Source organism: Parus major, chromosome Z (assembly GCF_001522545.3).
Source record: "Parus major isolate Abel chromosome Z, Parus_major1.1, whole genome shotgun sequence".
Taxonomy (NCBI): Eukaryota; Metazoa; Chordata; class Aves; order Passeriformes; family Paridae; genus Parus; species Parus major.
This window is the reverse complement of record NC_031799.1, coordinates 34,925,294-34,948,838: the sequence shown is the minus strand read 5'-3', so window position 1 is coordinate 34,948,838 and position 23,545 is coordinate 34,925,294. Positions and strand designations below refer to the sequence as shown.

At 35.5% G+C, this 23,545-nt stretch overlaps 1 long non-coding RNA gene across 1 annotated transcript; it reads right to left on the bottom strand.

Annotated features, from left to right (window-relative positions):
• Nucleotides 1-10,727: 10,727 nt before the first annotated feature.
• On the bottom strand, nucleotides 10,728-16,256 carry LOC117245633. Its single transcript, XR_004500527.1, has 3 exons — nucleotides 16,129-16,256; nucleotides 15,503-15,670; nucleotides 10,728-10,946 (listed from the first exon to the last, which is right to left on the bottom strand). It is a non-coding gene; the product is annotated as an uncharacterized LOC117245633 (long non-coding RNA).
• Nucleotides 16,257-23,545: the final 7,289 nt, after the last annotated feature.

The window sequence follows — 23,545 nt, the reverse complement described above, 5'->3', positions numbered from 1 at the left end:
TGGATCTGAGATTCCAGTGAGAGCAGTCAGGGCACTGGCAAGCAAATCATCTAGGTGGAGTACATAGAATTTCTCTCCCCACTCTAGTAAAATGTTTAAGAATTAAGTCACCCTACGTTCATATATAATTCTTCCATAACTCAACCTCAAGTACTTCCAAAGAAAGGAGAAAATAAATCAGTAAGGAAACGGATTTCAACGTCAAGCGTTAAAGGGATAATTATAAACAATAGAAAGGACTTCTTTAATTATGAAAAATACCGTGACAGGATGCTTTTAAATTATATATAATGGAAAACAAGGTGAGTCACATAATCATACTCCTTTTGACACATAACAATCTTCATCAGTGATCTTCATCCTGCCCCCATGTCAAGCCTGTATAAAGGGGGCAGGCTCTTGAAATATGTGAACACGCATCTAATCTGGTACATTGAAAATGGTTATGCACTCACAAGAATTGCATCTTTTGAAACCACTCAACTTACTGCAGAACAACTACTTGTTAAGATGTAAAATATTCATTGAATATCTCTTAATTAAAAAAAAAAAAATAAATCCAGCATACAAGATTGAAGACATCACAAATAGAATATTTATGATATAACCTAAAATCCCTTCAGAATTTGCCAAATGTAAGATGAGAGAAGTGATGTTCAGCATGGTGGTGTTCTGATTAGTTATATACTTGGTAAAGGAAGACAAAATATAACTATTGAGGCTGAAGCCAAAATATTATCTTTATGTTTAGGGACATTTTGTTGTTGTTTTGTGTTTTTCCATTTGATTTTATTATTTTTACTTAGTATAAATTCCATAAAAATTCTGAAGGCGTTTTTTGTCCCATTAAATTAATTTTTGTCCCAGTTACCTAAGCCTGTAGTAAATGAGTGAACTCAGTGTTTTTGTTGTTGTTGTTAAAGTTTTGGGTTTTTGTTTTTTGGGGTTTTTTTTTTGTAGTTTTTAAATTCTCCTGATAAACCTATGGTATAGCTCAGTGGCTCAAATCTAGAAATGTTATTCAGTGAAAAACTTTACTCCAAAGCAACCATGTATCAAATAAATGATCATGACTTCCTTTCAGATTTCAAGGTGCACCCCAGCCTGGTGGAATGTAACAGAAGAACAAGTGGAACTAGGTTGCTTTATATTTCTCAGAAACATTATTTGTCATGCAAATAAGCAGTATAACAACATTTTATCAGGATACAACACAGCTGTCATTATTTCCTTTTCCTGATACCTAAGAATTACCTGACTAATATTTTTGCAGATGATGAACATCCCATGAAAAGGCTACCAGTTCCAATTTCCTACCACCATTCTACCTGAGCAATGGGGAAGAATTAGAAACTCTTATTTGCTCTTTAAAGCTTCTGGGTGTAATTTCTCCTACTTAGGATAAGACTTCATGTCATAGCTACATAAAGGTAGAACTTTTGTGAGAAGCACAGGTGCCATGGAGAAAACCATACATAACTGCATGCTCAGAATTTCTGTTACTGTATGCCTTAATGGGCAGACAGATTAAATTAATGATTTTATTATTTTCCTTTTCTTCTAGTAGCTTTCCATGCCTTCTGAATGGATTGTGATTTAATTAGATTGCTAAAATTTGTCCAGAAATGTAAAATTTTATCATAGAGGATAATATTTGCTGCTGGTAAAAGAATCATGTTTAGAGAACTGGATGGACCCAGAAAATTACAGGGACTTCATAAAAGGTTCATGTGGCCAGTGATATAAGCAGCAGTGGGCAGTTTCTCCACAAATGAGAAAGTATCTCTGTCAGAGAAAAAATATGACCTGCTTCCATGAAGTATAACTTTTGGATCTTGAAAAACTGAATTTAAAGAAATATTTTCCTAGAAAGGTCACGTATCTGTCAGCGTCTATTTTTTTTTTAAAGTGCAAAAATTGTATTCAACATTTTTATCCCCTCTTTTCTGTAAGTCTGTTTTACAAACATTATCCTCACCTTCCCTCTTCATTCTTCCCCCGCCTGCTCTAACTATGGTGGAATTTCAAACACAGCAATCAAACTCACAGATGAGTCAGTTTTGCTTATTGTATTGTACTCACATATGTAAAAAAAAATATGTCATCTCTGTTCTCATTAATTATTAATGTTAAGAGGTCCTATGTAAAATTTTGCTCTTTGCTCTTTTTCTCTGAATGTCAGAGAGGGCTTTGGGCGTTTTTCTATTTTCTTTATGTTTTTCTTGCACTAAAATTCTGAACACCAAGAGATAATGATTTCTCACCCTGTAGCTGTTTACAGAAATCACTTTGTACTTTACCACTTATGTTTCCTTTCTTGATAAGAAAAAATAAAGCTATTTTCTGACCACAAGCAATTCTCAAAATTACCAGGTGGTCATTCGAGGGTAAAACCATGCTGTCTAATGTTGGAAACAAATTATTTGTATGCCTTTGTGTCAATTTTACTATTATTATAATTTTATATATTAAATCAACATAACTTTTACAGCATCTAAATAACTTTAGCTCATAAATCCTACTTTTGCAATTATTTTGAGGATAGTCTTACAAAGAGATTTAAGCATTGCAACAGGGATTTAGTTCAGTGTATTTCTATTAATGCAAAAATCACAAAAGATACATGTAGAGTTCATTTTCTTAACTGAATGAGATATACACAAACTTATGCAAATTTGTGTGGATATTCAGGTGGTAGAATTTAGAGTGTGATATCTAAGAGACTATTGATTTCAATGGATATAGAGTGTGCTGAAACCTGCTCCAATTTTAAAACCATTCCATTCTGAAAGTTTCAGAGAAAGGAGAACAGTTAATTTTGGCAGACATAGAATAATTTGTATTGATACTTTACCTATCCCCACCTTTTCAGCTAGGTGTGCTTTTGTGCCCTCCATAATGCAGTTCTAATACCTCCCAAAATGTTTGGCTGTGGTGATAATTAGAATTCTGAGCATTTATACTGTTCTATAACTTGTTGCACAGAGATGTGGACACTCCATCCCTGGATGGAAGTGTTCAAGGCCAGGTTGGATGGGGAGATGAGCAACATGGTTAAATGAGTGGCATCCCTGCCCATAGTGGAGGGGTTGGAACCAGGGCATCTTTAAGATCCCTTCCAACCTAATCCATTTTATGATTCTGTGAGGTTTCAAGCATTTCCAAGTATTACACAAGATTATTGACTGGAAGAATGTTGTGTGGGACACTACAGTCACAAATATGCATTGATGTTTCTAACTGACGGTTTTTGCTCTCTTTGAATGATCGCTTGTTCTTGAGCTTTGCAACAGGGAAAAAGGATGTTCTTTGCTATTTCTTCCCTAACATTTACTATTTTTTCAAATTTTTATCCTGTTTCTTCTTCTTCATTTCCTTTCTAAGGTTAAAAAATCCTTTTTCAGTCTCTCTAAAGTGTTTTTCGACTCCCTTAACAGACTTCTCTTCATAATAATTTCCTTCATCTTTCACTGAACAATTTCAACTTCTTCAATATCCTTTTTGAGATAGGGAGACTTATATTGCTAGAAAATTGAAAATTTTAGTTGGGGCCCCTACCACTATTTTCTTCAGAGTGATAACATACTATCTGTATTATTCCCTTTATGGGATTTAAAAGTTTTAAAAGACAAAAGCTGAGTAACAAGGGAAGTTTTTCCTTCCTAATGGCTGGGTTTACTTAGAGGAATCAGATAGCTTTAAAGTTTCTCACAGACCCTTTAAACACGTAAGTAATTCCTATGACTTGATACAGTGCTATTTCATTAATCATGTTCTGTTTTGTCTGTATTTGTGCTTAAAACATTATATAAGACCTTAATGTAGAATCCAAATGGGCTCCGTTACCAACACTTAAAGTCAGTTTAACCTCCCTGATTCCTTGCTTTCTTTTGTCTGGGATTAATCCATGATGTTACATACTTTTTCTCATTGTAGATATTTAGCCCACAAAGATGACCTTTCTCAAATATTTTCACAAATGTCACTAAATAATACCTAGTCATTTATCTCCTTTCAACACTTTAAGGAAACACTCAAAGAATTGTATAAAGGGGCATGCATAAAAAGTAATTTGCACAAGAATCCCCTATCAGAGGATAATTTTCAAATTTTCAGAGTATTTTCACTATTAAATTTGTCATACAGGAAAAAAAAAAAAATGAGATTGAGGGTAGGAGAGTGGCACAAAATGGGACTTCACAAACAGCACAGATTTAAACTCCTTGACTGTAGCTGGCAGAAAGGGCTTCTGAGAAAGGAGTTAAAATCTCACCCTACCATAGCTCTTACTCCATGCCAGCAGTCTTTCACAGCACTAAATCCTCTTCCAAATGTAAACACATGAAGTCCCAGTTTTCAAGGATTAAGAAAGGTCAAATCTTTCTAAGAAAAGCTGGAGAAAGCAAAAAACCCTTTTTACTCTATTGCTTGTTACTGACTAGATCAGGGATTACGCAAGTGGTGAGGTCTGGGGGAACCCTCCAGCGGCACATGTGAGAGAGCCCAGCTTGAATGAGCAAAAGGAGGACCTACCTAGCAGGCCCTGGTCACATAACTCAGGTGACCCAGCACACTTCTTCTGGGATACTCAGACAGTAAGTGCCAACAGCCTTGGACAGCAGGTAAACTACAATTCAAATTCACAGGTTCTGTGCTCTTTGATGTCCACTCTGGAGGAAGCAGCTTATCAACAGCAGGAAATTGCCTACTAACCACATAACCAAACTGAGGCCATCATGTTATCTTACTGTTAGCATCCTCTCAGTACATTAAATGCTTTAATAATTTGTCTTTTATGAATGGAAGAATGTGACCATCTCACTGTGACTAGTTTCAGAAAATTCCTCTGGCTTAGCAACTAAGTTGTTTTTGTTTTGGTTTTGGTTTTGGTTTGGTTTTTTTCCTTAAACCAGACCTTTCAGCTTTTCTTGATTATTTTTAACAGTGTCATTCTGGAGCTAAGGGAGGGATAGGACCAAAAGGTGTTCAGAGAGGACTCCAGTGAGTCATTCTAGCTTAAGAATCAAAGAATCATAGAATCATTAGGGTTGTAAAAGACCTCAAAGATCACCCAGTACAACCTAGCACCACCATATTTACCACTAAACCAGGTGCCATATAAAATGTTTAACATGTCCAGGGATGGTGAATCCACCACCTCTTTTGGCAGTATGTCCCAGTGCTTGATAATCCTTTCTGTGACAGGAGAAAAAGCGGAAAAAATCCTCCATGCTATGACTTTCCTGTAATACTACCTTTTCATTTACTGTGCATAGTTAATACAAATGCTGCTCCAGGATCTGAAAGCAGATAAGGCTGTGTGCAGGTATCCCAAGCACACAGGTATCCCAGAGTCGTTTTGCTATGCGAATAATGATGATGATAATAATTAATAATTATTCTGTTCCATTGGAGATTTTCACTAAGTAGTAATCTCCTGTTTTGAAAGTCCTAATATTTTGTTTCTGCGTGCTGCTAACTACCAAGTAGGATGCTAATGGAAAGGCTGATGACCGATACGTTAATAATCATAATTGTAATCATATAAACTCTTATAAAGCTAACCTTTAATTACATTACTTGATGCAGAAAACTGCTTGCAGTCAAAAATGTGAGTTATGGTGGGAATTAATTTTCAGTTTAAAACCTGAGCTTACAACATTTTGAAAGGGATAGGTATAAGAGGTTTTATCTTCAAAAAGTATTAAAAATCCTTCAGATTTTGAGAAGGAGGGTGCTGTATTAATGCAAGGTGTAGGGCTAACAGTGGATAAGTAACAGAGGAAGTAAATTACTACATTTAGAGAAGTAAAGAATTCAGTGATCAAGTAAACAGCTTGTCTTACAGATTAATCTAAATAGTAATAATTAAGTCAAATAGGTCCTTCCAAAAATTTTACTGAAGTAATTTAGTAAGTCAAGAATTGGAATATTAAAAGGCAAAAATACCAGTGACCTCACAATTTGAATTTGGGGCATAAGGTAAAACTGACTGGGTAGATGGATGAAAATATCACAAAGAGTGGCATCTCCACAAAGGAGCAATTTGTCTAAGTCACTAAAAGACATGTGTGAGGTTTTAATGTTCCTGCTCTCCTCACTCATAGTGTCACATTTTAAGGCAGCTCTTTACTTTTACTCTCAAGATCATGCTGGAATAAAGTGCCAAACATCTCTTACACCTCCATGCCATCTAATTATAGCCTGTAACACTCAAGAATGCTGACAGTGCTGAGCTATTGACTCTTGACACTCTCTAAAGCACTTAATTATCTTTTCTCACAAGCCCCTTTGAGACCTGTCAACTTCTTTGTATTGTTTATAAAAAAGTTGCATATTAAGATTTCAGGATTGCGCACCTGAAGTCAAACTTGCGCATACACATGGGCTATTAAAAGGAGAACTTAATAAATGACAGGAGAAGAAATGAAAGAATTTGACTTGGTAAGACTTCTCAATTAAGTAAAAGAAGAAAAGAATTGGACTTCTATAAAGATTGCTGGAAAAAACATAAAAATTTGAGGCTTTGGATTAATTTTACCAAAGAATAAAGGGAAAAAAACCACCAATTTGTAAATGGTTTCTATTATTTTTTTCTTGTCTCATGACATTAGGATGCAGAGTCAAAGCTTACTATCTTGCCAATAAAAATGCATTTAGTCATCCAAGGTAAAAAAGAAAAAAAGCAGCAAAATTTTTCAAGATCTCCCATGTCCCCTAGAAGTCTACAAAACACTACTAAAATGTAGAGAAAATTTTCTTAGTTGAATGAAATATTGTAGTCAACATAATCTGAATTACAAAATACATGTAAGAGATTTTTAAGCATTTTGGAAGGTTTTCTGTGTAAACATGTTGAGGTTATCCCTTAAATGTCATTAGAAAATAAGATGCCATTCGTGATGTCTAGACTCATGTAAAACACTAACTGTTCCAGTGAATTTTGGTTATACAGTATTACACCCTTCAGCTTCAACAGATGACTGGATCCGTGGAACACAGATTTTACCACACTCAGGATTTCCTATCAAATTTGAAGGTTTTAATTCATCCATGTAGTTTGGCAAAATTCTTTCTATATAATATAAAAAATATATTGCCTTTGTACAATATGTTATCTTGAAAATAATTATAAGCACTGTCACACACACTCACCAAGATAGTGAGTTAACTAATCTAGTAGTGATATAATTATAGAATATATAGAGTCTGAATATGAAATATGTCTATCATAAGTCTTAACTATCACTATCCTATAGTAAGGTAATTTTAAATAGTTAGCATACTTGGAAAGAGTAACTAGTACCCAAGAATTTTCCAAATGACAAAATCAATAACTCTCCTAAACAATCCCATTTTTAAACACATTGAATTCTTTTGGAACATAAGCATTAATAATGAATAAAAACCTTAGACTTTTAAATTTAAAAACAAGAATCCTTCTTGTCAACAGTTTCTGTAAGACTTACTAGTATTTTCATGGTAAAAACACAGAATCAACCTACTGGAAATGGAACAAATATGAGATGCTGCAGCATATTATACCATGCACATATCAGCTTCTTTTCTTTATCACAAGTCTTACTAATCATGACAATTATGTATGTGTGAAATACTGTCTTACTAATTTTTTGTAGCACTTAAAAGTTGGCATTGTGATGATTAACAGAAATAGCAGCTGCATACATTACATTTAGGAGATGTCAGGGCAGCTAGGTTATCCTATGGCAAGCAAAGTGACTAAATATCTGTGCAGACAACCAAGGGATCAAGCTCATTAAGATTTTTGCTACATTGCACAAAATAGTGCATTCTAAAGAAGAAGAGGTGGAGGATATTAGATAAAAAGTTTCTGCTTGTGTTTTTTACAGCAACTTAAATTCTGTACATGTCAAGAAATCTCTTATACTAAGTAAATTTGGAAACAAGCTACATGAAAACAAATTAAGTTCTTTACTTCAAATAATGATTCCCAAGATGGGGGAAACTGATCAACTTGAAATCTCAGTGCAATTATTTCTAACAAATTCTTCTCTGTGTGTTTCATACTCCTTAATTTATTTGCACTAAAAAAGAGTCAAAAAGACAGATAAGGATATAAGAAGAATTCTAAGAACTCTAATTATAAAACAAAATAGAATATGGCACCAACAGCACCATCAGTACTTGAAGTTTCTCCTTTTAAACTGTTTCAGTTGTGGTTTGATGTCATGACTTAATGGACTCACATGTCCTCCATAAAGTTTGGTCTCTATGACTATATCTCAGATGCTTAGTTCTCAATTATGAGCTGTCACAGAAGCTTTAAGTCTTTACAATCCACTTTACTCTTGCATTTTCTGCAATCACTCTTAAACTGCTTTGGTGACTCAGAGGGCTGCTCCTCTTACTGCTCTAATGATTGCTCTTTTGCACTGTTTAAGAAATTTACTTTACTGCTCCAGTGATTTTTTTTCTTCTTTAGCATCACTACTGTGACTTTACATTTAGCTCTAGCAACAGGAATTATATTAAACATGCAATAATAGCACACCTCTGAACTATGAGTTTTGCTTGATGTGTCTTGTCATGCATTGAGTGATATGTTGTCAGTCAGAGGACCTCAATTTCTGGGTATTCCATGTTATAGAAAGCAGCAGCCTATAAAGACCAAGAATATGTGTATTATATGGAATGGACATGTTAATTGTTTTCTTCAAAGCTTTATCCCACCCACCTGAACCTTTTTTCCTGCCAAACTAAACACAGAATTAAGAAGAGAAGAAAGATTTGGGTAGCTCTCAGACAGTGTACCAGGAGAGGTTTTTCTTTGCAAAAATTTCACTGTAGTACAATTATACAGTTCCTAGGGTTTCTTAAATTATAAGATGTCTTCTACTTTTAGTCAAGATAGGGGTAGAAAAAAAACAAAAAACTTTATGGTTCTCCAACCATTCACAGTCTTTATTTCATTATTCAGTTGTAAGCAAGAACTACAGAACTGCATATGACAGGTATTTATCTTAGAAGTTTATACATTCTCCATAAATATTTGCTGTGGGACAGACTTCAAACAGTCTATTTAATTATTTTTCTTCAGTAATTGCCACTTAAACTCATCCTGCATGTGAGCACTAAGGGGAAAAAAAGAAGGTGGTTACCTCTCTTCCTGTATTTTGAAAAGATACTAAAGATACCTTCCTTCCATAATTAAATTATCCTTGTTCTACTCTTGATACTCTGTAAGTCCTAATCCTATTCATGCAGCAACCTCAATGAGCAGTTAGTGACAATGCTCTTCCTCCTTGAGAAAGAAGCTGATCACATTTGAATTTATTCTGTTTTTCAGTAGCCCAAATTAGACTTCTCAATTTTTTGTAACAGAGCAAAAATCTCCTTCCAACAGACCTTTACATAAAATTTATTTATTTAGTTCTTGTGGTCACTTGAAAACAAAAACTAAGAATGCAGTATGTGTTACCCTAGCCTGAAAGGCTTGCTACTGTATTACAGCTATCTCAGTAAGATTCTTACTGTTAGTAAAATGAAGACAGAAGACACAAATTCTCATCAGCATTTCTAATGTTAATTGATAAAAAGAAATACATCCTCAGGGACATAAATCCTATCCTATGTTGAGCAACAGAAATGAGGAAGAAGAGAAACAATAAGGAATTAAATTTTTTTACACTGTGTGTTACATAAATGTAAAGGTGTAATTGTACTAGAGCAGCAACAACAAATCAGATTTACCCAGTGTTTCTCAAACTTGAAACAATGTCTCATAGTCCCTTCTCAAAGTAGATAGTCTCAACTTTATAGTCCAAATAAATTAATAGAAAGAGGACATCCTCCCCTTATATTCAACTGAGATTTAAACAAAGTCATCACAAGGAAACACCTGTTGTTCCTACCATGGTCTACCTACAACAAGCACTCTATACCATGTCCTATACCATGCTTACTTTTCTGCTTTCTCAGCCTTCACAACTGCAACCTGTCTAGTATAGAACAAGAAACACTGCATTCAATCAATTTAACAATCTTAAAACCTCAGTTTTATCTGTATGTCAGGAAATATTTAGATTAATTTCATATTTGCAGACTGTCCTCTTTTTACTATCAGCCATCCTCTAGTAACTATTGAGCAGATCGTATTTAAAGAAAAAAACAACAAAATATCCCCCTCCCCGCCCCCCCCTCCCCCCCCAAAAAACAACAACCTAAACCCACAACAATTGCTTCTTGGCAAGCTGAAAACAATTAAATACCAGGAAGAGATGAACTCACAGTATCTGTCTAACAGCAAAAGACAAAGGAAGCTCAATCAACTTCAGTTCAATACTAGGAGAAGTTACAAATAAAGACAAGGAAAAGAAACTTAAGTGTTGAAAGAATAGTAGGAAATGGTAACTGAGAGCCGAAACTGCTAGAGAGATATAATTTCTGTAGTAGAGGAAATTAAACAGCAGAACATTTTACAATACTTGTCAGCTGATATCTTTATGTTAACTTTTGATGCCTCTTCTAAAAGCCATGCTCTAGTCCAGCAGGAAACTATGAATTTGAAACAGAAACAAACTGAGAAAATTTTGCATTTTATCACTGCAACATCTGGCCCTGAAATTACTTTCCATCTATTTCCCTTATCTATATCCTATCTCCCTTATTTATATTTTGTTTTACTCTTGGGTTGGTTGAGCAATACATGTTAGGGAAACATAATATTAGCAATGTATCATGTACATTAGATGCAGTTGCATATAACCACAGGGAAAATTACTTTCCCCATGTACTTGTGAAAATCTTGAAAACATACCTCATACAGTGGTGTATGTGCAGTCTGACTGCACAGTGAAGTTTAGGAGTAATGACAGAAGATGTATCCAGAGATGCTCAAGATGTATTTAGGCCACCCAGTACTCTGCACAGTTAACACACATGACCTTCTGCAGTTTCTGCAGTACCTCAAACAAATAAAAAGCAAATGTCACGAGAAACTTGAAACTAGTCTTCATTTGATCACTGGAAATTAACATCTATTTTCAAAGAAATTGCAAGAAATAAAATATAAATCCCTTAATATCCCGACAAGAAAAGTAACTCGGTATATCAGTTTAACACATTTATAGCATTTCTTTTCCTTGTACTTTTTTTCTTTGAGACACTAAAGCACTCAAAACAGCCCAAGAAAAAGAAATGAAAATAAAAGAAGATGAAGAGCAGCCATTAAATATAGCCTTGGTTTACAGTTTAATGACATTAAAAAGAGAATAATTGTCTATTTCATCTGGGGCCTGCTGCTTTTGTGTTATATTAAATTAATTACATATGGAAATATTGGTACTCCAAGACACAATTGTGACTTTCCTAAAACAAAGCTTAATACAAACTGAAGTTTTTTTAGTACAGACATGTGGTCAATTTTTTTTTTCCCAGTTTTTGATTATTTTTACTCCAAATATTTGCACAGAAAAGAAATGTAATTCAGTTTTGACTGGAAAAAGATTCTGCAGGAAAATTATTTGAATCCCTAATTTTTTTTTTTTTAAAAAATGCACTTCACTCATTCATATGAAGAATGAGTGAAACATGCAAGAGAAGTACAACGTAATTGTAGTATTTGTTCACTTAAATAAATGAATATTAACATTGTTTTGCTTATTTTTGCTTATTTTTCCAAAAAAAACATCTTTTGTCTAAAATTTTAATAATCACCAGTCACATTTGTTGGTACAGTTACACCTGTATGGAAAGAATTACAATATTATGATGCAAAAATAAAAACATTGTAATAATAAAAACACTTAAATACATCATGGACAATGAAAACTAGAATCTGTGAGGGAGATCCCTATCCTATTTATAACAAGAAAAGTTTGCATAAATTCACTTTCCTCTCTCTGAACTTAATTTTTATTTAATAAAAATGTATATAAAATAGTTAACATTTGACCTATTCTTACTCCTAAATCTAATTACAGCTTTACAAGATATAGATTTTTTAAAAAAAAAAATAAAATGTTTTTCCAGTAAAAACAAAATGCAGGTTTATACATGCATCATGTGGTCTATTTAATACAAAAATCTGTATCTGTTGTGTTTGAAAATTAGATGGAGAGTGATGCAAACTCTTACAGCATAGTCATCTTTTTGAATATGACAAAAGAACAAGCAAAAATTTGCACTGTCCTTCAGTCAGTTTCTAGCTCTAGAACTGATAGAATTCAAGGTGAAATACCTGGAGAGAGTTAATAACTTTTAATGACAGTATGTGTTCATTCAGTGAAATGTCATGCTTCAACTGGTACTTTTTAAAGTAGGGAATGTTAGAATTGTTAGAATTCGTTTTTTCTATTACTTTCCTTCCTGAGAACAAGGGCATCCTATATATATTCCAGGAGACACTAATCTTGACAAGAATTTGTTCTATGTAGAAGAGGTTATCGCTACATTCAAGCTTCAGCTAAGCCTTAGAAATGGATTACATGCACAGATACGAACTGAGATTGATTTGTGCAAGCAAGCTCATAAGCATGTGTGTGTCTGTGTGTGTGTCTGTGTGTCTGTGTCTGTGTGTGTGTCTGTGTGTCTGTGTGTGTGTGTGTTTTGCAGCGGTGGCACAGCAGGAGTTGCCAATACCACTGCCTTCCCGAGAGTGTTGTCTCCACGAGAAGGGATAACTGCACACCGAGCACTCACACACCACGATGTTATCTGAGGGTCAGAGAGTAAATATGAGAGGGGTTCTTTGTGTGGTATTCCTGTGGAGTTTATGGACAGCACAGAGAAGGGAACCAGGGACAAAGGACCAAGAACAAAGGAGGGTCCAGGATTATATCCTGAGCAGTGGAAGGTGGAGCATCAGGTGAGAGGGCCAATAGGTTGAGGGAGTAGGGGCAGTACAGTGGCTAAGGGCAACACCCAGCCAGGATCCAGGGGTGGAGTGACAAGGAACAGGGACCAATAGGGAAGTCAGGAGCAGGGAACATTCTAGAACTGGGGTGGAGAAAAGGGATGACATAACCAGGGTACATTAACATATAGCTGCAAAGAATTGTGGGAGAACATTCTTCTAATCTTTTAAAGATCCTTTGAAGGGGTGTCTCTTCCCAACATATCTGGGCCACAGCATCCCCTACCAACTCTAGGGATGCAACAGTGTGTCATGGTTTAGGAATGGTACTTCCCACTTTAGTGCTCCCCCTGAGACTCCAAACCACACTGCCTCTCACTCTTCCTCCCCCTCAAAGCACCTGATATGTCCTCTTCCTCCTGGAAGTGGCTGGAGAGGAGAATTGGAGGCACAGAAGGTGGTGATGAGGGGCTGAGAGAAGAACAATTTTCTGGAAACAAGGACATAAGAAAGCCAAAGACAGCAACAATACTAAGAACAAAAATGTATCAAGAAGAGAGGGTGATTCACATGCAAAAATGCCCTCACCAAAGACCTCCACCCACCCCCACTGTAGCTGTGCTACCTCAACTGCTCTTTTTGGCTGGGAATTAGCATTACTCTACTGCTCCTTCCTCCATGCTTGCTCAATGAGAGGAAACCACTTCTGCACTGAAAGGACTCCCCTACTCCCACGCCAGGATAGATGTGATGGGGTATAGAATAGCCTCTAGGTCCTGGACATACCCCTCTTGTCTGGAAATAGGATGGTGTGATAATGTATGGCTCTATAAAGTTTTTCTCCTCAATTTTTGTCCAATATTTATCTCTTGCCTTTGAGGGGAGTTTGTATGAGGAGTGGCTGAGGTATTCAGAGACAATTCTTTTACTCAAAATGTACATAGTGAATTATGCTGAAATGCATGCCATACAAAATGAGATTTTTTTTTTTGAGCCATGTTCTTTTAATTACTTTTATTGGAAGAGTATTCAATAATTTACAACACTTCAAGAATTTGTTCCATGCATTCCTAATTGGATAATTATACATGCAAGAGCCATGGAACAAAAGGGGAGAATATTATTCAGTGGACAATTTTGCCACAAATTAGTATTACCTTTAAGAAAACATGATTCTTATTTGTGCTATTAATAATTAATTAGTCTTTCACAATTTCACATTAAAACATATACATGCAAAACCAATGTTAGCAAGCCTCTGCAGGAAATTTGACATATATTGCTATAATTTCACTGCCCCGAACTAGTGACATAATATTTAGCATCACTTGCAGACCTATCCTTTTTCAAAATGTGAAACTGAAATATTTGCGCATCTCACTTTGCCGTCTTGCATGTTAGAGACTTTCTAAAGAGAGGTATGCTAAAGATAAAGACTTTCCTTCTATTTATTACATGATGGCTGTCCACAGCTGATGCTAATTTTGACTGGTGCGTTTGCAGGTATGTAATTGCTGTGTCAGCATTTGATTACAACTATGGTCAACCGAACACCATTTTAAAAAATATTTTCTTCATAACTTCATGACTGTTTTACTTATCTGTGCATTCTGTTTATTAGTTTATTATTATTATCTCCAAAAGCCGTCTCCTCTCCAGTTTCTATGACCCTGTTGTATTTGAAGCACAAACAAAAGGGCACAAAATGTTCTGGTGCTCTTACTTCTCTCCATGTAAGATCAGTGCACTTTTTATGATAAATTTTCTGCTTTATTTCAAAGTCTATGTAATATTCAAAGACGTGTAATATGAGATAAGCAGTTCTTGAAAATTGTGATTCATAAACAGAACGTCTGAATTTTAATAAATAATTTATGCCAACTTATTCCAAATGATCTTTGTAACTCAGTCATTCTACCACTCATGAATTTTGAAGACCTTCAACTTATGTAAATAAGATATTTTACATTATACTGGTATATATAGACTCAAATGGAAACACTGGATTTAAATAAAAGACATAAATGAATTTCATCATTTCCATTGACCATTAATTTATTTGAGCATAACTTTTTGCAAGGGAAATTTACAAATTTCAGAAAATAGTTTCTGACCTTGCGCATTAACTCAGGATTTTAGAAATTGAAATCTATCAACATGTGTATGCTAAGATTGTACAAAAATATTCTCATATGAGTGTGAATTTACCATGAGTGCATGTGTCATGTTAGCGTATATGTTTAATTCCTATGTCTTTAAAGCAGTGATTAATTTTAAATCAAAATTCAGTTAAATGTGTCAGAAAGAAGCAGATAGTTATCCCTTAAAACAGGTCTTTAATTGATTCTGCTTTGATTTTTGACAGAAAATAAAAAGAAAAAAAGGAAAAATCTCTCCAGAAATTATATTCTCTAAGTAGCAGAAATGTTTTGCTCTATAAAGTCAGGTATAGTGTCATTGAAAGTGTTTTTCTGTACAAAGTCATATATTTAGTCTTGCAACTAGAAGGAAAAGTTTCAAAGGCATCTATTGACAAACTTCTTTGGAATTTTTTGATGAAGAAACCATGGGTATATTTAATAATTTAAAAAATCACAAAAGGTAGAGAAGACAATAACAGAGAAGGAAAACTCATGGAAAATATTTCTCTGGGGATTTAATTCCTACTTTGTTGGGGTTGTTCTTTTTGAGTGAGTGCAGGAAAGGAAAAGTATCCTGTTTTCTCCAGAGAATTTCAGAATGGTTTTGCAGCAAGAAAAAGTTACTGTCTTAATTTCCTTCAGCAGGTGAAATGTTGTTCACTGTATCTTGAAATAAATCCACTTCTCCCATGACCTAAAAAAAAAAAAAAAATATAAAAAAAAGTAATAGATTGCATTAAATTAATACTTAAGCTAATTCTGCTCTAAAAATAGATTGTCCCCAAATATTTTTTTCCAAATAAGAACAACTAAAAGCTGTGAGAAAAAAATATTTTTCATGCAACTCTTCCACAAAATATTATAAAGAAAGTGAAATTTCTGGAAACTTCTCATACTTAAGCAATTACATGTCATATTGAGCAAGGCATATGTGTTATGTTCTTAAAAAAATATGGGGTGTTCAGGGTAATTTCTAGATTGCTGTAATAGAAATTTAGAATGAGAAAACTTCTCTGCTATATATCCATTTTTATTTGGTAAGTATGAGAAAATATTTTCAGTGGAAAGAAGTCCAAATGGCTCCATATTAATTTAGTCACTGTGTCTTTGCTTAAACCATGCAGATATCCACAATAAATAGCATGAACTTACCAGAGTTGTTAGTCCATTCCTGTACAGTCAGAGGCACATTCTTGTGATCCTACTTTTGGTTTTGATTAAAAGAAAATAATATCTGAAAAATCAAAAACAACACCAGCTTTGCTTCTAACCTCCTAAAAGTTGATGCTTCTTTATTTGACCAGGAGAAAACAAGTGTTCAGTATTGATCAGTCACTGAAGTTGTAATGTGTTTTGAGAATACTGCCTGAGAAGTGAACTTGCTGGCACTTATTTGCTCTTCATGCTAGAAATTTGGTACATGCCGTATTGTACCATATAACGTGGTTTTTTTTAAGCTTTCTAGCTATTGCTAAATACCTGGGCAGCTTGCTGTGCATGAAAAAAAGACAGATTAGTCGCAAAATGGTAAAGTTCCATTATAACCTTTTTCCGAGTTGAGGTGGTCTGAGGAATTGTTAGAGCTCTCTTAGTAAGAGAAAAGGTGGAATAGCAGTGATGATGCAGTCCTGATGTGTGGAAGCAGTTCCATGTGACCTATACTACATGGAAAGCAGATTTTGGTCTAGAGGGAAAGCAATGGAAATTATTTAGTTCAGATTGCAGAATCCAATTTTTTACAGAACAAAATATACAGGGGTGATAACTTTCAAAGCGGCTTATGCTGGCCATGTCTTATTCCTTTTTGCCATGATCTCATGGCCAGTTCCTAATTTATCATCAACTGCTCTGGTTTGAAAATCCAAGGGGAAGTAGTTAGTTGGGACTACCATGAGGTGGTCACTTGAGATTATCATGCATGAGGAACAGTCAGTTCCTAAGAAGGACAGCATGGGTGTTGTTTTTATGTGGTTAAGAAGTAACTCTTGCTAAATGCACGGATCTAGGTTATGGTATTATAGGTAAGAGGAAAACAGGTATTTTTAAATGCTTATTCAATTAAACTGTTTATCTTTCAAGTGTGAGAGACTCTGAAAGACCACTGATGAATGCTGGCAATAGGTAGAGGTGGAAAAAAGAAGAAAAAAACAAAACAACTTTAATTAAGCCTTAGATCAGCTTGAAACTATGTCATGCTTAAAGATATTCTTCCTTGTTTAATATTTTATCATTGTTTAAATAGATAAATAATATTATATCATAAATGTATATAATATAAATTATATAATTAACAATGTATGATAGCCTGCTTACCAAGATTCTCCCATCTCTCACAATTTTCTTTATGAGATTTTCTATTGAAACATTGGATAAGCCAAATAATTTCAGCACAATATTTGCAAACACCTTTCCTGCAATCATAGTCTTGAGATTTCTTTTAAATATAAGCAGGAGTAAACATTTTTGTTTCATAAGTTTACGCAAAGATCCTTCCTTAACAAACCTTCCCTAATTCTCCACAATCCAGTTGAAGGCTTTCAATATTCATGCATGGCAGCCCACAACCCACCAACAGCCCACTAGAGCGTGTAAAGAGTAACATGATAGTTGTGAAGACTAACTAGATTTGGAGGTTCAGTTAACAATGTCACACTTCCACATATACTCAGCCAGACTCCCTAGATTTCCAAGAACCACCAGGGAAATTCAGCATGACCATCTGCCTTCCAGGTCCTTGGAAGTTTCTCAACAGCCATTGTTAAATTAATGCATCATCCACCAGCTCTTATTTCAGTCAAGAAAGTGGATCTACGTTCTAGGGATGGAGGGAAGTAAATGAATATATTTACCTGTGCATATTTATTAGTTTATGCTGTGTGAACAAATTCTGCAGCTATTTCCTGTGGATCCACCTTTCATCACTAAGTGCTTTTATACTTGTGTGTCTCTTCTTAATTCCAACACCAAATCATTTCTGTGATGTACTGCCTTGCAGAGGAAGACAGCAGTAACCATTAGAAGAAAAGTAAATGTTTCAGTGGAGCAATTAATGATAGAAAATATGAAAATATTTTTCATATTGACTACCTATAGATGCAAGAAAACTCTTCTAATTTATACCAGCTCAAAGATCACCTGTAACTGATGTTTAAAAATTGCATTGTCTCCATAGTTGTCTTGATTTTACTAAGAAGACTGACAAAAGAAATATTCATGTGGCCTCGACAGATTTTATCTTGGAAGAAGAACCGTGTGTTCTAACGGTTTTCACACAATTAAGTAAAAGATATGAAAATCTGCAGCAATGAATATATGAAGATCATAGTCCAAGCTCAGAGACAAGGCTAAAAACTCTTCTTTAATAACAAATTATTCTCAGAAAATATCATTTATTCCAATGACTTTTAACTTAACCTCTAATAATTTACTTTGATGCATTCACCAATTCTTAGATAAGTTCAAATTAATGTAAGATATGGTAGCACATAGGAAAACACTTGAGAAGGTAGAAAATGCAAGTTGATAACCTTGTTTCACATTTGTAGGCTAAAATCTGATCTGTGAAAACCTGAAACAAGTATGATTAAATACTGCTTTGTTATGGAACCACAGTGCTGTCAGAGACCGCTAAGGCATGCTTAAAAACTGGGAAGAAGCCTAAACTCAGACAGTGTACATTCACCTAACTGATTCTGAATCAGTAAGAACAACTCTGAAGCTGATACATGAGGTAATAAATTTCAAAGAATAAAAAGAAGTGCAGAAGGAAAGAAGTCTCGGTATGTCATGAAATGGAGACAAAATTATGTGGTCTTTCCCTTTCTGAGTAGACCACATGGAGGCAGAAATAAGTAATGAAGACCTTTTTGTCAAGGGATAAATGATTCTGCATTTTCAGGCCTTAATAGAACTTCAATTTCAGCTACCGTGTAACATTTTTGTGAGCGACTTGCGAAAAATTATATCCTTCTATGGATTTCTATCTGTCTCTATCTGTTATTGATATGTCTCTATATGGATATGTGTGCTCATCTATGCCAGGAACATTTCTTTAATTCCTTCCTAAAAACATTTTCTGTATGTCAGATTGGCATGAAATTAGTTAATGTATTGTGAGCTGAAGAAGTTTTTCTCATTCCACTACCTTTGATTTGATTCTAGACTTTGTTGTTTTACACAGTAAAACACAAAATCTCAAAGAAAGTAGCATCAATGATGGACAATGGCATACCAGAGCTGTTCTAAGTGCCTGAAGGAATTTTCATTTTCTTCAGAGAAAATATCATGCAGAATGCTTGTGTGAGTCCTCCAGTAACATACACTTCACCTATTTGAGTCAGTGCACTGGATTGACTAAAATTCTGTCTGAGATTTAATTTGCTAGTCAGTTTAGGATTCCAAACCCCCACTAATGATTCTTAACAAAAATGTGTGCAAAATATTCTCAGCTTTACAGCATGATGAGTTAACTTCATGGTGCTTATTTAACTATTTTTAATGTTTTATTTATTTATTTGATTTTTAATTGTGGCTTTTCATTCTGTAGATTCACCATATATGTGTTTAATGTCTACTTGCTCTTTAATAGATTCCTGGAAAACACATGCACTTTCTTACTTCACTGAACTGTAAGCTTGTGAAAGCACGAGTTCACTCAGGTATTTGTATTCTTTTAGGCCCTGTTTCCAAATCAATTCTGACATGCAAGTGTAACTAATTCAAGAAGAACTCAGGGGAAAGTGCTGCCAAATGAACTGGAAAGTCATCATCACATTTTCCTTCCTTAACAAGTAGAAAGAGCTGTTAAATTTTTCAGACAGTCATACCAGTACCAGGCAACCTGAGATGACTCGTCGTGCTAGAGAAAGACATCTGAGATTAGATTTACTCTTGGAGACCTTAAGTCTACTCTTACAGTACTGCAATGAATCTTTTCACAGGTCTGACTGCTGAAGTTGACATATTCTTGTGAAAAAGCACTAGGTCAGATTTTCTTTGAGGTTTAGTTATCTCTACAAACCAATGGTCTTTCAAGAGGAAGGTGGGAGAAAGAAATGGGTTCATTCAGTTTCCTCATCTCAGAGTACTAGCTGACTTTGATGTCGGAAAAGAGTAAAGAACTCGCAAATCTTTAGAAATACTTCAAAATTCTTATGTCACACAAGACAGTCACAGTAGTTCTCAACCCTACACTTCTCTTCCTAAAGCTACTGCTGCCCAGCTACTTGTGTTACAGAGGAAAGCAGTTATGCTGAACCCTACCAGCAGCTGCTGCTTGTGACAAATACCAGACAGGGTATCAAAAGCCTTTGAAACTCTTGCAGGGCCAGCCCAGCACCCTCCCTTGTGTCTGGACAGTACTGCTGGAGAGAGCTCTTTGATTTTAAAACCCATCATCAAATGTTGCCTCTGGCACATTTTGATTCTGAGCAATTGGATTACTGAACAAGGCCCAGCTTCAGCCTTCACTGCCATGCCATTTATTTAAACAGATTGAACTTGATGTAGGAGGCTATGACAGAACTTTACAGAATCTTGGAAATTATTTCTTCCCCCCCTCCTCCCTGTTATTCATAGAGTCAACACAGACATAGAAAGCAAACTTCTAAAATATAAAATTTAATATAAAACTTCTAAAAATATAAAATTTAAACAAGTCAGACTCTGTTCATCAAAGATAAAGAGAGCAGCAGAATCTTGGAGCACTCCAGTAAGTTCTGGCACCAGGGTAGAGTAAAGGACCTGAATGTGACATTACAGAATAGCTGGCAATAGATGTAGGTAGCAAAATCTTTGTCTTGTTACCTTTGTGAACTGTGCCCAGCCCAAGGCTGGCTGTCCCTCAGCTGCCCTGGAAAGGAAGGTAATGTTGCAAAGTTCATCCTATGGAATAGTCTGTGAAACAGCAGCCACTTCTGCTAAGATAAGTACAGCAATATCCTCACTGAGGGCAAGTCTGAGGCAGGAGGTGTGAAGCATCTCCGGTCACAGTGGACTTCTAGACAATCTGCCTTTTGGCTTAAGTTTGCTTTTTTAATGTTTCTTTGTATATTTTGAAACCTGATGTAAAACTGCCCAAGGATGGGTAAGTATATGAAGAAGTGCTGATGAGAAACCTGCTGTCACCCTACTAGAAATGGTGCTGCAAATAAGAGTATGTTTTGTTTATCTAAAACCATTAAGAGAAATCAAAATCTGCCACAACTATTAACACTACCTATAAATCCTGCCTTTTCAGATTATCTGCAAGAAGCATCTAGTCAAACAAAAAGCTGAATATGGTGTACAAAATGGGAAAGAAAGAAAATCATAAATAAGGGACGATACTGTAATTTTGTATTTTAACTTACCTGGGATCAAATGTTGAAATTATAAGATTGAGCCTATCTTCAGGATGCACTTCAGAGGAGAGAAGACGAGACATTCAGGATGTCTCTTAATTTAATTTAAGCAATATTGTGTAATATATTGGAAATTCTGCCTGATTTTTAAGATTTCAACTACCCCTCACTTGCATAAAGTAAAAGGTTTCTGAGGAAGCTTTCATGTTGGAAACATAATGAAGGGTTGGGAAGGCAATTTTTGAACTGGAAAAATTAATATGGACCAAAGAATTTAGATTAATTATATTAAGTACTATTAAGCCTGAAATAAGTACCTATGAATTTTCATCTTTCCAGACCTAGACATACCTTTAAAACTATCTGTCTTCTACTCTTTGTGGAAGCATAAATTTGTAGATTTTCTTATGTGTTTTCCCAAACTTATACCTATTTAAATATAAGCACTTAAACATCCTAATATTAAGAGGTTTCTATGTTTCTTTCCTTCAAGTAGACCTCTAACAACTCATTAACATGCCTCAAGATAAAGGAATCAAATATTTTAATGAAATGCCTGAGTTGCTTTTCAGTTTTTACTTTTCAATATATTATTTCTGTTAGCTTTCATGGTTGAATATCATGAGATCAAGCTACGATATGATTAAACTAGGAAGGTTTCCAAAAAAATGTTATAATGCTCTTACATACTCGGCTATGACATTTGAAGAAGACTGTGATACAAATTTTCTGATAAGAGTGATGCTCAGTTTATTCTGTAAATATTCTTATTCTCGTTATTGCCTAAAAAAAGATAATTCATAACTTTTTTCAACTTCTAGATCTATTTATGACCTTCAATGTTCACAATTATTCTTTAGAGATCTAATGTGTTTTATAATTCATGCATCACATACAGAACAATCAGAGGGTCAGATGCAGCAGCATGGGCTAGTGAAAGGCAGGTCCTTCTTCACCAGCCTGGTCTCCATCTGTGACCAGGAGGTGACATGCTCACTGGATGAGGAAAAAGGCTGTGGGTCTTGCCTAGATGGACTTTGGTATAGGCTTTGACACAGTTACCCGCAGAATTCTCCTGGACAAACTGTCTGCTCATGGCGTGGTCAGACGTGCTGTCTGCTGAGTTAAAGACTGGCTGGATGGTCAGCCAGGGAGGGTTGGTGAATGGAGTTACACCCACTGGTGGCCAGTCACCAGTGCCCTATCCCATGGCTCTGTGACACAGCCAGCTCTGCTCAATGGCCTGGTGAGCCAATCACAAGTGCATCATCAGCTGGTTTGCAGGAGATACAAAGTTGGGTAAATGTGCTGATCTCTTGGAGATTAGGACCTCCTAAAGGAGGATCTGAACAGGCTGGATCGATGGTCCAAGCCCAACTGTGTGAAGTTCAAGAAGGTGAAATGCCATGTCCTGCCCTTGGGTCACAGCAGCCCCATTCAATGCTACAGGCTTGGGGCAGTGTCTGGAAATCTACCTGGGGGAACGAGACCTGGGGGTGAGGGTTAAAGCAGCTGAACATGAGCCAACCAGGTGGCCAAGAAGGCAAAGGGCATCCTGGCTACCAGAAATAATGTGGCCAGTAGGATCAGGGGAAGGATCATCCCCTTGTACTTGGCTCTGGTGAGGCCACACCTTCAGTCTTGTTCTGGGCCCTTCACAACAAGATATTGAGGTGCTGGATCATGTCTAGAAAGGGCAGTAGAGCTGGTAAAAATGTCTGAAGAGTAAGTCCTATGAGGAGAGGCTGAAGAAGCTAGGGTTTTTTTAGCGTGGAGAAAAGGACACTCAAGGGAGTTTTATCTACACCTACCTGAAAGGACAGATAACAAGGACCTCATTGTAGCAAAGTGGGGGATGGTCTCTTCTGCTAAATAATAAGCCATAGCAATATCAAAATTGGTTGAATGGAAACATTCTAATAAAGTTTTGAGTATGAGATAGCAGGCATTCTTTATTGCAGCTCACTGGCCATTTGGAGGATCCTTCCTCTAACTGAGTGCACTGAGCATTAGGTGAACAGAACTTTACCATGCACACTGATTACATATTCATTAACTCTCCCTGCTTACTTGATATTATTACTGAAAAAGGAATAATATTTGTTTTATTTTGCAGATAAAAATAACAGAATTAAAAGTACATCTGTTATTTTGCACCGTTTCACCTCTTACTGGAAATCCTCGTGTGATCTTTTAGGGGTCTTCTTTAGTGGTCTTCAGCATTCTCT